Source organism: Delphinus delphis, chromosome 3 (assembly GCF_949987515.2).
Source record: "Delphinus delphis chromosome 3, mDelDel1.2, whole genome shotgun sequence".
In the NCBI taxonomy this organism is placed as follows: Eukaryota; Metazoa; Chordata; class Mammalia; order Artiodactyla; family Delphinidae; genus Delphinus; species Delphinus delphis.
The window spans coordinates 138,777,536-138,791,377 of record NC_082685.1 but is presented as its reverse complement, the minus strand read 5'-3'; the positions used below and the strand labels follow the sequence as shown (position 1 = coordinate 138,791,377).

General features: G+C 36.9%; 1 protein-coding gene and 1 pseudogene across 1 annotated transcript in view; one reads left to right on the top strand and one right to left on the bottom strand.

The window, feature by feature from the left end:
* Nucleotides 1-13,842, bottom strand: part of PLCXD3 (phosphatidylinositol specific phospholipase C X domain containing 3) — a 184,267-nt gene that overhangs the window by 127,787 nt on the left and 42,638 nt on the right. The gene's annotated exons all lie outside the window — the stretch shown is intronic.
* LOC132422269 (uncharacterized protein C1orf53 pseudogene) lies at nt 1,440-1,877 on the top strand (annotated as a pseudogene).

Here is a 13,842-nt window from a genome sequence, read left to right as displayed (position 1 = left end):
GAATACCTGAATAGACAACGAATCATCCCAAATTAAGGAGGTGGACTTTGAGAGCAAAATTTGTGATTTTTTTCCCCTTTTCCTCTTTTTGTGAGTGTGTATGTGTATGCTTCTGTGTGAGATTTGTCTGTATAGCTTGCTTTCACCATTTGTCCTAGGGTTCTATCAGTCCGTGTTTTTTTTTTTTTTTCTTTAAAAAATGTTTTTTTCTTAATAATTATTTTAATAACTTTATTTTTTCTTTATTTTATTTCATTTTATCCTCTTTCTTTCTTTCTTTCTCCCTTTCTTTCTAATTTTTCTCCCTTTTATTCTGAGCTGTGTGGATGAAAGGCTCTTGGTGCTACAGCCAGGAGTCAGTGCTGTGCCTCTGAGGTGGGAGAGCCAACTTCAGGACACTGGTTCACAAGAGACCTCCCAGCTCCACATAATATCAAAATGGCAAAAGTCTCCCAGAGATCTCCATCTCAACACCAGCACTGAGCTTCACTCAACGATCAGCAAGCTATAGTGCTGGACACCCTATGCCAAACAACTAGCAAGACAGGAACACAGCCACACCCATTAGCAGAGAGGCTGCCTAAAATCATAATAAGGCCACAGACACCCCAAAACACACCACCAGATGTGGACCTGCCCACCAGAAAGACAAGATCCAGCCTCATCCACAAGAACACAGGCACTAGTCCCCCCCACCAGGAAGCCTACAGAACCCACTGAACAAACTTAAGCCACTGGGGACAGACATGAAAAACAATGGGAACTACGAACCTGCACCTGCAAAACGGAGACCCCAAACACAGTAAGATAAGCAAAATGAGAAGACAAAAACACACAGCAGATGAAAGAGCAAGACAAAAACCCACCAGACTTAACAAATGAAGAGGAAATAGGCAGTCTACCAGAAAAGGAATTCAGAATAATGATAGTAAGGATGATCCAAAATCTTGGAAATAGAATATAGAAAATACAAGAAACATTTAACAAGGACCTAGAAGAACTAAAGATGAAACAAGCAACGATGAACAACACAATAAATGAAATTAAAAATACTCTAGATGAGATCAATAGCAGAGTAACTGAGGCAGAAGAACGGATAAGTGAACTGGGAGATAAAATAGTGGAAATAACTACTGCAGAGCAGAATAAAGAAAAAAGAATGGAAAGAACTGAGGGCAGTCTGAGACACCTCTGGGACAACATTAAACACACCAACATTCGAATTATAGGGGTTCCAGAAGAAGAAGAGAAAAAGAAAGGAACTGAGAAAATATTTGAAGAGATTATAGTTGAAAACTTCCTTAATATGGGAAAGGAAATAGTTAATCAAGTCCAGGAAGCACAGAGAGTCCCATACAGGATAAATCCTAGGAGAAACATGCCAAGACACATATTAATCAAACTGTCAAAACTGGCCCCGCCTCCCACAGGCGGCAGCCATGGCGGCCTGGCAGGTCCCGGGGTCCGCGGGCGCTACGCTCGGGAGGCAGCCGTCCCCTGCCCCACCGCCAGAACTGCCCCGGGTCAGAGAAGTATTCCGACAGCGCCTCAGCTTCACCTTCTGCTCCTCTTCGCAGGGAGACTGCGGCGGCTCTGGGCCCAACTCACAGGGCGGACCAGAGGGAGCAGCAAGGTGTCTGGCGAGCAAAGAGTTAACAGCGGCAGAGCGGAGGGTCTCGGAGCTTCACGCAGCCGCCTCCGCGGCTGGCCGGCTGAACTTTGTGGACCCAGCTACCAGCTACATGGTGCTCACCCAGCTGGCCCACTTGCAGAGAGGCAGATGCTGCGGGTCTACCTGCAGACACTGTCCATATGGTCAAGTCAATGTTAAAGATCCATCCAAAAAGAAGCAACTCAATTCACATTTTTATGTTTGAGAAGAATTTCATTTCTGTTCTCCATCTAATTGAGACTTATTAAAAAAATAAATAAAACCTTAATCCAAAAAAAAAAAAAAAACCTCAAAACACAAATACAAAGAAACCAGATTAAAAGCAGCAAGGAAAAACAACAAATAACACACAAGGGAATCCGCATAAGGTTAACAGCTGATCTTTCAGCAGAAACTCTGCAAGCCAGAAGGGACTGGCAGGACATATTTAAAGTGATGAAGGAGAAAAACCTACAACCAAGATTACTCTACCCAGAAAGGATCTCATTCAGATTTTTTTTTTTTTTTCCGTACGCCGGCCTCTCACTGCTGTGGCCTCTCCTGCTGCGGGGCATAGGCTCCGGATGCACAGGCTCAGTGGCCATGGCTCACGGGCCCAGCTGCGCCACGGCATGTGGGATCTTCCCGGACCAGGGCACAAACCCATATCCCCTGCATCGGCAGGCGGACTCTCAACCACTGCGCCACCAGGGAAGCCCTCATTCAGATTTCATGGAGAAATTAAAACCTTTACAGACAAGCAAAACCTGAGAGAGTTCAGCACCACCAAACCAGCTTTACAACAAATGCTAAAGGACCTTCTCTAGTCAAGAAACACAAGAGGAGGAAAAGACCTACAATAACAAACCCAAAACAATTAAGAAAATGGGAATAGGAACATACATATTGATAAATACCTTAAATGTAAATGGATTAAATGCTCCCACCAAAAGACACAGACTGGCTGAATGGATACAAAAACAAGACCCATATATATGCTGTCTACAAGAGACGAACTTCAGACCTAGAGACACATACAGACTGAAAGTAAGGGGACGGAAAATGATATTCCATGCAAATGGAAACCAAAAGAAAGCTGGAGTAGCAATTCTTATATCAGACAAAATAGACTTTAAAATAAAGACTATTAGAAGAGACAAAGAAGAACACTACATAATGATCAAGGGATCAATCCAAGAAGAAGATAAAACAATTGTAAATATTTTTGCACCCAACATAGGAGCACCTCAATACATAAGGCAAATACTAACAGCCATAAAAGGGAAAACTGACAGTAACACATTCATAGTAGGGGACTTTAACATCCCACTTTCACCAATGGACAGATCATCCAAAATGAAACTAAATAAGGAAACACAAGCTTTAAATGATACATTAAACAAGATGGACTTAATTGATATTTATAGGACATTCCACCCCAAAACAACAGAATACACATTTTTCTCAAGTGCACATGGAACATTCTCTAGGATAGATCATATCTTGTGTCACAAATGAAGCCTTGGTAAGTTTAAGAAAATTGAAATTGTATCAAGTATCTTTTCCAACCACAACGCTATGAGACTAGATATCAATTACAGGAGAAGATCTTTAAAAAATACAAACACATGGAAGCTAAACAATACACTACTTAATAACCAAGTGATGGCTGAAGAAATCAAAGAGGAAATCAAAAATTACCTAGAAACAAATGACAATGGAGACACGATGACCAAAAACCTATGGGATGCAGCAAAAGCAGTTCTAAGAGGGAAGTTTATAACAATACAATCCTACCTTAAGAAAAAGGAAACATCTCGAATAAACAACCAAACCTTGCACCTAAAGGAATTAGAGAAACAAGAACAAAAAAACCCCAAAGTCAGCAGAACGAAAGAAATCATAAAGATCAGATCAGAAATAAATGAAAAAGAAATGAAGGAAATGATAGCAAAGATCAATAAAACTAAAATCTGGTTCTTTGAGAAGATAAACAAAATTGATAAACCATTAGCCAGACTCATCACGAAATATAGGGAGAAGACTCAAATCAATATAATTAGAAATGAAAAAGGAGAAGTAACAACTGACAATGCAGAAATACAAAAGATCATGAGAGATTACTACAAGTAACTCTATGCCAAAAAAATGGACAACCTGGAAGAAACGGACAAATTCTTAGAAATGCATAACCTTCCGAGACTGAACCAGGAAGAAATAGAAAATATGAACAGACCAATCACAAGCACTGAAATTGAAACTGTGATTAAAATTCTTCCAACAAACAAAAGCCCAGGACCAGATGGCTTCTCAGGCGAATTCTATCAAACATTTAGAGAAGAGCTAACACCTATCCTTCTCAAATTCTTTGAAAATATAGCAGAGAGAGGAACACTCCCAAACTTATTCTATGAGGCCACCATCACCCTGATACCAAAACCAGACAAGGATGCCACAAAGAAAGAAAGCTACAGGCCAATATCACTGATGAACATAGATGCAAAAATCCTCAACAAAATGCTAGCAAACAGAATCCAACAGCACATTAAAAGGATCATACACCATGATCAAGTGGGGTTTTTCCAGGAATGCAAGGATTCTTCAATATATGCAAATCAAACAATGTGATACACCATATTAACAAATTGAAGGACAGAAACCACATGATCATCTCAATAGATGCAGAGAAAGCTTTTGACAAAATTCAACACCCATTTATGATGAAAACTGTGCAGAAAGTAGGCACAGAGGGAACTTTCTTCAACATAATAAAGGCCATATATGACAAACCCATAGCCAACATCATCCTCAATGGTGAAAAACTGAAAGCATTTCCACTAAGATCAGGAAAAAGACAAGGTTGCCCACTCTCACCACTATTATTCAACATAGTTTTGGAAGTTTTAGCCACAGCAATCAGAGAAGAAAAGGAAATAAAAGGAATCCAAATCAGAAAAGAAGAAGTAAAGATGTCACTGTTTGCAGATGATATGATACTATACACAGAGAATCCTAAAGATGCTACCAGAAAACTACTAGAGCTAATCAATGAATTTGGTAAAGTAGCAGGACACAAAATTAATGCACAGAAATCTCTGGCATTCCTATACACTAATGATGAAAAATCTGAAAGTGAAATGAAGAAAACACTCCCATTTACCATTGCAACAAAAAGAATAAAATATCTAGGAATAAACCTATCTAAGGAGACAAAAGACCTGTATGCAGAAAATAAGAAGACACTGCTGAAAGAAATTAAAGATGATACAAATAGATGGAGAGATATACCATGTTCTTGGATTGGAAGAATCAACATTGTGAAAATGACTCTATTACCCAAAGCAATCTACAGATTCAATGCAATCCCTATCAAATTACCACTGGCATTTTTCACAGAACTAGAACAAAAAATTTCACAATTTGTATGGAAACACAAAAGATCCCATATAGCCAAATCAATCTTGAGAATGAAAAACGGAGCTGGAGGAATCAGTCTCCCTGACTTCAGACTATACTACAAAGCTACAGTAATCAAGACAGTATGGTACTGGCACAAAAACAGATAGATAGATCAATGGAACAGGATAGAAAGCCCAGAGATAATCCCATGCACATATGGTCACCTTATCTTTGATAAAGGAGGCAGGAATGTACAGTGGAGGAAGGACAGCTTCTTCCATAAATGGTCCTGGGAAAACTGGACAGGTACATGTAAAAGTATGAGATTAGATCACTCCCTAACACCATACACAAAAATAAGCTCAAAATGGATTAAAGACCTAAATGTAAGGCCAGAAACTATCAAACTCTTAGAGGAAAACATAGGCAGAACACTCTGTGACATAAATCACAGCAAGATCCTTTTTGACACACTTCCCAGAGAAATGGAAATAAAAACAAAAATAAACAAATGGGACCTAATGAAACTTAAAAGCTTTTGCACAGCAAAGGAAACCATAAACAAGACCAAAAGACAACTCTCAGAATGGGAGAAAATATTTGCAAATGAAGCAACTGACAAAAGATTAATCTCCCAAATTTATAAGCAGCTCATGAAGCTCAATAACAAAAAAACAAACAACCCAATCCAAAAATGGGCAGGAGACCTAAATAGACATTTCTCCAGAGAAGATATACAGATTGTCAACAAACACATGAAAGAATGCTCAACATCATTAATCATTAGAGAAATGCAAATCAAAACTACAATGAGATATCATCTCACACCAGTCAGAATGGTCATCATTAAAAAGTCTAGAAACAATAAATGCTGAAGAGGGTGTGGAGAAAAGGGAACACTCTTGCACTGCTGGTGGGAATGTGAATTGGTACAGCCACTATGGAGAACAGTATGGAGGTTCCTTTAAAAACTACAAATAGAACTACCATATGACCCAGCAATCCCACTACTGGGCATATACCCTAAGAAAACCATAATTCAAAAAGAGTCATGTACCAAAATGTTCATTGCAGCTCTATTTACCATAGCCAGGAGATGGAAACAACCTAAGTGTCCATCATTGGATGAATGGATAAAGAAGATGTGGCACATATACACAATGGAATATTACTCAGCCATAAAAAGAAACGAAATCGAGTTATTTGTAGTGAGGTGGATGGACCTAGAGTCTGTCATACAGAGTGAAGTAAGTCAGAAAGAGAAAGACAAATACCGTATGCTAACACATATATATGAAATCTAAGAAAAGAAAAATGTCATGAAGTACCTAGGGGTAAGATGGGAATAAAGACACAGACCTACTAGAGAATGGACTTGAGGATATGGGGAGGGGGAGGCGTAAGCTGTGACAAAGTGAGAGAGTGGCAGGGACATATATACACTACGTAAAATAGATAGCTAGTGGGAAGCAGCCGCACAGCACAGGGAGATCAGCTTGGTGCTTTGTGACCACCTGGATGGGTGGGATAGGGAGGGTGGGAGGGAGGGAGACGCAAGAGGGAGGAGATATGGGAACGTATGTATTAGTATGACTGATTCACTTTTTTATAAAGCAGAAACTAACACACCATTGTAAAGCAATTATACTCCAGTAAAGATGTAAAAAACAAACAAACAAAAAAAGAAAGACAGTCATTCCACAGAACCCTGAAAAAGCATAAGGTTCAGAAACACAAGTATCATGGAAGATGCAATGAGGAGACAAGCTGGAAATGAAGGTAACATTAGTCAAAACTCTATGAATCAGAGTAGTTAGGTCTCTTCCTTCCTCCGATACAGCTGGGCAAGGTTTCCACCCCACAGTGGAGGAAGAACAAAGACTGCTCAGGAGGAATGGATCTAGGAGGGGCATGCGTATGATGGAAACTGAAGGTGGGAAAATGTCACTCAACAGTGGGAATCCCAGCTCCCTTACTGGTCTAGTTCCCCTAATGTTAGAAGCCTAAACAGACAAAAGACTAGAATATTCTTTTCTGGATAACCTGCAGAGCTTCTGAGAAAAAAAAACAATAAATTCTTCCACAAAATGAGCAGGGAAGATGTCTACCTCGGTGAACAGACGTGCTACCATCTGATCACCTTGGAGTGAATCCTAAGAGTTGATAAATGAACTTCATCCCTAAGCCTCCAACATATATCATCATCATTATCATCATCGAACTTATAATAAATCTCTTTGCTCTTTCATTTGTAAATATGAGTGGACATCCAAGATCACCAGATATTTGAATGAAGCCTCCAGCATGAAAGAGAGGGACTCAAAACAAATGAGAAAAGGAATCTCTAAGGACACAGACAAATAAGACTTTATATTGTAAAGAAACAAATAAACAAACAAACAAAAAAAACAGGAAGTAAACTAGTAAAAAAGCAAAAAGGAAAATTTTGGAGTCCTAAAAACATAAAGTTTATAGATTGAAAGGGCCACCAATTACCCAACAAAATGAATGAATAAAAGGAAATCATCATCAGAGCTCAAAACTCTAGAGATAAAGAGGAGTTCCTAAGAGGTTACAGAGGTTATTTACAAACAGGTCATACACAGGAAGTCAAATGACATTTTATTTCTTAAAAGTAACATTGATGCTAAAAGATAATGCTTCCAAAATTCTGAGTTAAAACAAAATTCCATACCTAGCTAATATATCAATCAATCATGAACATAATATAATGACATTTTCTGACATGCAAGGATTCAAAGCTTTACCCTCTAAATAACTCTTTAATATGTAATGAAGACATATCTTGAGAAAAAGAGGCAGTATATTAAAATGATTAAGGCACAGATCCTGGAATCAGAATCCTGGGTTTGAATATTGACTCTTCCACTTTCTAGCTGTGTGCCATTAAGAAAACTAACTGCTACTTACCTCAATTTCCTCATCTGTAAAATGGAGATAATAATAATACCTAACTCATGAGCATTCAGTGAGTCCTTGCATGTAAAGAGTGCCTGGCAAAAAATAAATGCTACATAGTAACATTATTATCTTTATAGTATCATGGAAGATATGGACTTAGTACACAGAATATAGGAAGTTTATCTATCTATATATCTATCATCTATATATAATATATATTTATATATATATTATATATATTTATATATATATATATATATTTTACACAGGTTCAGAAATGGTAAGTCCAGATAACAGCTGCACATCAAATCTACAGAGTAATCCATACTAGGGCATGAGGTTGGAGGGCTCAGGAATGAGGTGTCCAGGTAAAACTGGACCTGATGCACTGTTTGGAACTGTGAGCATTTAGAAAAAATATTATAAGCAAGTGACAAATCTTTGTATTTGGAACACAATAGCCATAAGCATAAAGAAAACAAAAACTTTAAAAAATGCAACCTTTAACTTTAGTAAAACAAAAAAAACTTTATGAAATATAATCATATCATTACTTGGCTTAGTAGTAAAAAATAGTTACATAGTCATAGGAATGTAAATAGCAGCTAATCGATTTAACCAAAAATGGTAATGTAATTATAATGAGAGAAAAAGGGGTGGAGCTGGGAGTCAGTAGGAGTCAGTGAGTAAGTAGTCCTCAAGTATACTATACCAAAAAAGTCAAAAGATGGTGACTAAAACTGACAAATCAGTAAGTATCAATATAAGGTTATTATTTAGAGATAAGAAGGTAAATATCATAAAGTGTAGCTTAAAAGAAGTTAAGAGTGGTTTTTCTCTAAAAAAAGTGACAGGGTGGGGACAGGAGACTTCCACTTTTCAGTATAAGCTTTTGTACTATACAATTTTTAGCTATTACTTTGTTTACAAAATTATCATAAAACGATAAAGTAAAAATTGAAAACAATAAATGAAGGGAATAATGGCATATAAAAATGCATACATTCATTCAAACATTATTGAACCCCTACCACAGGCCAGACATTTTAGATCCTGAGTGTGTTAAAATGCATAAAATGATCCTAGGCTTAAGGAGCTCACACACTAGCAAGGAGATTCAACAGAAAATCCTTAACAGGAGACCATTTGATAAATGTGATGATAGGAAATGAATAAAGTATTCCAGAGAATAGGTGACAAGTCCATTTGCTCTTCCCAGGCAGGTGAATTTTTTAAAACAATGTTTTGAATATATAATACACACACCTTACAAAAGTTGAAATATCTAAAATGACATAAATGGTAAAATTTAAATCTCCCTCTCATCCCTGGTCTCCAACAAATTTTCACCTCCCAAGGGCTAATGATTGTTACCAATTACTGTGTATTTTTCCAAAGATAACTATGCATTCTGAGCATATATATAAATATATATTCATACATAAGCATTAAAAATATTCTTGAACACAAATGGCTGCACATAATATAGATTTCTTCACGGTAGTTTTCATTTAAAATACTGTGAAGATCATTCCACATTGGACATATAGAGCTGTCTTAGTATTTTTTTAATGCTTGCAGAGTATTTCATTGTAACATAAACTATTTAAACAGACCCCTCCTGATAGATATTTAAGTCATTTCCAATGTTTTACTACTGCAAACAATGCTGAAACATCTTAGTATCAATACATATATCACTTTGCAAATGTACAAGCATATCAGTAGGATACATTCCTAGAAGTGGACTTCCTAGGTAAAAGCAAATCTCAAAGTGAGTTCATACTGAGAGTGACAGTTAACCTAATGTCAGATTTTAATTGGATAACTTAAGTGAACACCTGCAACAAACCTACATGGACTTCAATAAAATGAGTTTGATCTTGAATCTAGTTGAATCAATAAGGTAGGAACATTTCGTAAAGCACATCTTTGAAGATAAATGAAACCCATCTCTATTGCACTAACCAAGGTTTTGATATTGAGATTGACCTTCAACTTGCCCACGGGATTTAATCTCTCAGTTATAACCCAGGTTAAATACCAATATGATTATGTGTCAGACCTAAACATGGTCTTTCCTATTACTACATATAGAAATATTTGTCAGCAAAACCAAAATGAGGTAGGGCACTTCCCTTTCACATTGCTTTACTTCTTGTTGCCCTCTCTATATAGCTGTGTTTGAATGATTATCCCATCTCCTTCACTATTCACGTGACAACCAAGACTCCAAGCCCCCGGGCTAATCTCAGAACAATGTCACAAAATTAAAACCTGGATCTACTTCTCACTTAAAATGTAAGTTGCTAAATATAATGAGCTCACAACTGAAAGTTTCAAATCAAATGATATACTTAAGCAGGCCCCTGCATAAAGGATGCCTCATCTGGTTACAAAAGATTTACTGTTGAAGCAGTTTGTTTCTTACTTTTTCAAACTCAATGCTTCTGCCATTCTGTACAGTTTAGGAACAGGCAGTTAATTCTGTAAGCACCACTGACTGCATCCAAGCTGCCCTGACTGGTTTCTGAACCATTTGGTAAGTAGAGTGCGGTCTAAGAATTGAATAAAGCATTTATTCTCTTCATTGTCTAATTAAATACCATTTTTCTTATGACCTAAGATTTCCTTGCCTACAAAACTGAGTAAGAGATTTAAGATCATGAAGAAGCATATAAACTATGTTAAATTGTACATGATAGAATTGGAAATGGCTATATTATTGAGTTTTCACCCAAGTGGATTTCTTTAAAGTCCTCAAATAATTAAAGCAGATTCTTAAAAAGAAAATAATTAAACAATCTAGACCATAATTGCTATATAGTAAAATAACATGAATCTCATTCCAAGATAGGCAGGCCGTGTCACTCTCTTTCTGAGAGATGACATTGCAATGGCCTAAAGCTCTGCCTTTTAAGAAGCAGTGAAGGTTTGGAGGTTATAATTTTGTCAGAAAAGCACCGCATTATTAGAGAGTTGATGATCTTTAGCTTGGTACCAATTTCTCAATACTCAGGAGATTCATTAGCTGACCAAAGAAGGAAAAACTGTTCATTGCAGATACTAATGTATTCATAAGTTACATCTCTATTAAGAGATAATTGGTTTATTAAGTGTAAAGAACAGAATAATTTTTTTGTTTTCCTTTAAGAACACATGTGTTTAGAAAAAGCTCATGATTGACCCAAATATCAGCATCAAGATTGTGGATAATCCAAAAAAATAAATGAAACTATAAGCCTCTTCTACCTCCTTAACGATTTGTACGATATTTTATGCCAAAAATTTATTTTTAAATGTTTTACTTTCTAAAGCATTTTCTATTGTCTAAAAAAATCTGCACATGAAGGAAAATATTCCGGATGGCTGGAGAAAATCTGCCTGGTATTAAAAATTAGCATCTAAAGTAGCCATAAAGTGGAAAATGCATTGGCGGGTAATTGAAGATTAACAATATTGCAACAGAATAAAAGAGGAACTTTGACATCTTGGGTCTTTAATGAATCAATTTAGAGACACTGGGGTTTCTACAGCACAAAACAAAGTAATGACTTACTCCCTCATACAAAGCACAATAAATGTGTGATAGTAAATTTATCATCCTTTCTTGGTGTCAGTTGTGAGCAATACAATGACGGAACTGGTAGTAGATCCATTCCATATCCAGCTTTCCTTAGTAGGGAGAAAGGCACATAATGAAAGAGTCCACAGAAGTAAACTTGTCAACTACTACTGTACAATAATTTGGATGTCACCTTCAGTGGAAACTTGGAGCAAAAGGTCCCTTCTTCTTTGTTAATTTCAAACAAATCTGCAAAGTTTTACAAGTACATGAGTATGAGTATCCTCCACTATCATGGGAATTCTGTACATCAGGATGACATTGTCTCTTGTGTGTGGACCTCTCTAAGTATCTCTTTGGCCAATAAGGCATAACACTCAAGAGATTTCTGGGAAGATCATATTCTTAATTGCTACAGCTTGACAGATGGAATTAATGACATTTTCCCATGTGGTTATATGGGTGTGTAATGATTCATAACACACAAATATATCCACAAAAGATCATGCCATTTCTGCAACCCTCTGAAACTTTCTCTTTATCCCTCTTTGCCTCCTGGTTAATCTGCTGAGAGTAAAATATACTGTTTTGTGGGCTCATTCTCTGCCAAGAATTATGTAAGCCTAATACATTATCTCATTTTAATCCTCCCCACTTTGGGAGAGCATGCAGAAAAGAGTTAACCAGGCATCTTGAGTTTTATTCTTTGAAAGGCCTACCTACAAATTTCACACTTGTCTGGTATCTAGGAACTTGGATTTCAGGAGGGTTCCCACCATTTCCAGAATTGATAAGAGTAGCTCCCTGTGCCTAAATTGTTTGTATAAACAATACGGTTTATGTTGAACACCTGCTTTCCTTCTGGGTGTCTAGAGCTTGATACATGCCAGGCAGAGGACACTTACATGATCAGCCTCTAATCAAAACCCTAGGTACTGAGTCTCTTATATACTGCCCCGATTGGCAACATCTCACACGTGCTGTCATGACTTGCTGAGAGAATTGAGCGTGTCCTGTGTGACTCCAGTAGGAGAGGACTATTGGAAGCTTGTGCCTGGTTTTCCTAGACTTTGCTCTATGTGCCTTTTCCTGTTATGATTTTTAGTTTGTATCCTTTCACTGTAGTAAATCGTAGCTGTGAGTATCACCATATCCTGTGTCCTGTGATTCTTCCTAGTGAGGCATTGAACCTGGGGTTAGTCTCAGGGAACCTGACACAGAGAATAAGTATTATTATTATCCACATTATACAGAGGAGAAAACTAAAGTACAGAAAGATTAAGGAAATCTCAAAGTTCTCATCAAGGCTTTTAGTAAAGGTCAAAAATTATTCTGCAGGACGTAACAATGCATAATACCTCAATCTTCCACTGATTCTGACATGGATACAAAATATAGTTTCTATAGATTTTCCTATTTAACCAGTATTCAGTGACAATGTTCTTTTCATTTCCTGCTACAAAAATTTAATTAATTCATTAAACATATGCATATGTATACAAATGTACTACTAGACACTAGACCAGGAATCAGCAAACTACAAACCACAAGACAAATTTATCCTGCCACCTGTTTTTGTGCATCCTGCATCCTAAGAATGGCTTTGTATTTTTAAATAGTTTAAAAAGACAAAATAATAATATTTTGTGATATTAAAATTTTGAGAAATTCAAATTTGGGTGTCCATATATGATGTTTTAATACAACACATCCATGCCCATTTGATTACATATTTTTTGTGGCTGCTTTTGTGCTACATGGCAGAGTTGAGTAGTTGCATCGGAGATCATATGGCCCTCAAAGCCCTTTACAGAAGAAGTTTGAGATCCCTCCTCTAGACCCATCATGTTCAAGGCCTCCCTCTCCTAACCAAACTTATGCCGCTTGTACTGTTCTCATCTCCCACATATCACATTTCTATACCTGTCATCCTGAGAAAACTCCCTTTTCTAAAAGCCAGAGCCCATGTTTTATATTTCTGGTCCCGTGAACTTGGAGAAAAATCACTTTTTTTCTCTGGGATTCAATTTCCTCATCTGAAAAATGGGAATAATGTTATTATCCTTACAGTAAAATTATGAAAATTAAATGAAATAGTATAGATTAAAAAATCATTTAGTTCAAAGTAAGAACTCAAGAAATGGTACTTGTTACTGGTATTAGTTGGAGTTTCTATAATAGGCAATAATCCTTTTATCTCTTAGTACAGTACAGTGCTTGTTATAGCTGATTAATAAAAAATCAACAACATACTTCATTAGCATGACATTATAGAAAGTAACAAGGATGCACTGGGTAGTAGAGA